The sequence below is a fragment of the Corvus brachyrhynchos genome, unplaced genomic scaffold (genome assembly GCF_000691975.1).
Source record: "Corvus brachyrhynchos isolate BGI_N302 unplaced genomic scaffold, ASM69197v1 scaffold101, whole genome shotgun sequence".
NCBI classification, from domain to species: Eukaryota; Metazoa; Chordata; class Aves; order Passeriformes; family Corvidae; genus Corvus; species Corvus brachyrhynchos.
In genome coordinates, this window is record NW_008237239.1 from 8,005,860 (window position 1) to 8,008,245 (window position 2,386).

Sequence of the window (2,386 nt, forward strand, 5' to 3'; positions counted from 1 at the left end):
GTAGGGGGGGCTGCTGTTCGGGGAGGGGAAGGGCAGTGTCAGATGGACACAGCGAGAACAGCGCTGGCGCCGCGCAGGGCTGCTTTTCCCCGAGAATCGCATTATTTAATATTTTAAAAAAACCCAAAAAACAAAACCAACAAAAAACCCCCAGAAAAACCAACCAACAAAAAAAGCCCCACGCAAAGTTTGGATTTCTGCCTAATTCCCGATGCATTTGTGGAGCGCCTCCCAATTTCGGAGAATATCGGTCTAGGGTATCACCGTAGAGTGTTTTCGCCACGACTCGGTGCATTTCACTTTTTCAAACGGCTTTTGTTCAAGTTGAAGGAAACCCACTGCATCAGTTATTTGAGTTCCAACGCCAGCTAATGGGGTTACAGCCTTCAGTTTCACAGCGGGGAAAAATTACAGTGTTTGTTATTTACTTTCCAGCTGCCATTTAGAATACGACTTGAAAGCTTGCTGTGCTAGTGGATACAGGAAATTACACCTAAAATGAGATTAAAATAGAGGAGAGTGTGTTGGAAATATTTTTTTAATTATTTAAGGTAATGTAGCTATCAAAGTATTTTTTCTCTTTCTCTCTTTTTCTCTTTTCTTTTAAATTCAAACAAGATTCAGTGATACAAAACAAATGCTGTCTTCTCGTATGTTTTCGTAGGAAGCATAGTGGTAATACGTCAGCGGAGGCAAGGGCTCATGTTAAGGAAGAAATCTGTAGCAAAAGCAAGCATCTTGTATTAATTTCAATTGGAATCTAATCAACAAGCTGGTCAGTCACCGAGTGCAGTGGATAATGAGAGCTCTGTGTGCTGCGTAATTACTCATGGCTGAAGAAGTGCGGAGTACCCCTGCCCTGCGCGGGTTCGGACCGTGCGGTGCTAATTTCATTGCCCCCTCCCCATCACTCGCACGGAAGCTGTTCTTAGCATCAGGAGCCGGGGTGAAATAGCACGGAGAAGTTTCTTTAGCGCTAGGCAAAGTGTGCTGTGCCATGACGTTGCAGAGATCCTTTCTATTTAGTTGGCGAACAATAAACGTTTATTATCACCGCGGCAGATCATCAGACAAAGCTTCCCCCTCCCGCCTCCCCCAGGCACGAGCGCTGCTGATAAGGGAACTGCTCCGGGTGACAGGCAGAGCCGCAGGCACCATTCGGAAATAACTTCTTTTATTATTGTTATTTTTCCCCCCCGGTTCGCCTTTTGCAAACCTTGGCAGGGCGGCGGCAGGTGTCAGAAACGGGCTCCGCCGTTCGGGCACACGCGGGGAGAGGAGCGCGCTGAATTTGTACTTTGAAGCCTTTTTCGCCTTAGATTTTTATGGCGCTAGGAGGCCTGACAGAGGAGTGCCTCTGCTGAGATCGGAGCCTTTGCTATTTTTTTCTTTGATTTTTTTTTTTTTTTCCTCTCCATCGCCTTCCTTTCCGCCCTCCCTCCTCTTGGTAGCACATCGAGTCAGTGTGAGTCAGGACTTGTAAAATGCATTTCCAAAGCCCAGATGAAAAGTCTCTCAGGCGTGTCTGCTGCTTTATCGGAGCTTTCCCAAGCCCACCTATGCAAACAGATTTGTAATATTTGTGTGCTTAACCGTGCATCTCTTTTACAGGAATCTGTTGCTGCGTATGACATCTCTTGCAAGCTCCCAGAGAGAATTGATGGAGCATACAGCTAGGGAATAGGATACCAGAGAAGCACAGAGGAAGAAACCAGGCAATCACCAGGTAAACTCAGCCTTACTTTGATTTATTTCCTTTCACGTCGCCTGCAAGCCCTCGCCCGCTCCAGTAAGGGAGCAGGAGAGCAGAGAGACTACGTGTGTGTATTAAATGCCTACTCCTCTCGTTCGCTTCCTCAGGATGGGAAGGTTCAGCGTCCACTGGATATGGGACAAGATCACTCGGCAACCCTTGTGGATTCTCCTTCTTCTAGAGGCGAATTATAGTTATGGATTTATTGTCCCGGTGCAGCACTTCCACCAGCAGCAGCAGCAACAGCAGCAGCTTTCTGACTCTCTTCGGTGACGGGTATTCTTGGGTGGATAATACGGATTACGTTGTTATTGCTTAAGAATACGCGTAGTCGAGGAGAGTACCGGCGGCGGGCAGGCAGGCAGGCAGCGCGACCGCCCCCAGCCCACCAGCTGGCTCCTCACCTCCTCTAGTTGCCAAGGTAGCACCTTTTCCATCTTTTCCTACGCTTTGCAATGTTTCATTCTGTGTCTCTGCCCGGGCGGGGGGAGCTCGAACGCCCTGTCTCTTGTGGAGGGGGGTGCCCGGTGTGTGTGTGTGCGTGGGAGCAAGCCCAGAGCTGGGGAGGGCCGCGGCAAGGCTGGCCAAGCCCCTCGGCAGAGGGGGGGCGGGGGGGCGCCGGCCGCTGCGGGC

General features: G+C 49.8%; 1 long non-coding RNA gene across 12 annotated transcripts in view; it reads left to right on the forward strand.

The window, feature by feature from the left end:
* LOC108445578 overlaps positions 1-2,386 on the forward strand; it is a 46,192-nt gene that overhangs the window by 3,525 nt on the left and 40,281 nt on the right. For 9 of the 12 annotated variants that reach the window (XR_001860488.1, XR_001860481.1, XR_001860482.1 and 6 more), the window contains 2 exons: positions 1,612-1,726; positions 1,861-2,174. This is a non-coding gene — a long non-coding RNA (uncharacterized LOC108445578). Of the gene's footprint in view, positions 1-435; positions 552-1,251; positions 1,466-1,611; positions 1,727-1,860; positions 2,175-2,386 lie in introns of those variants that run through there. The other 3 variants (XR_001860485.1, XR_001860487.1, XR_001860491.1) reach the window with 3 other exon arrangements.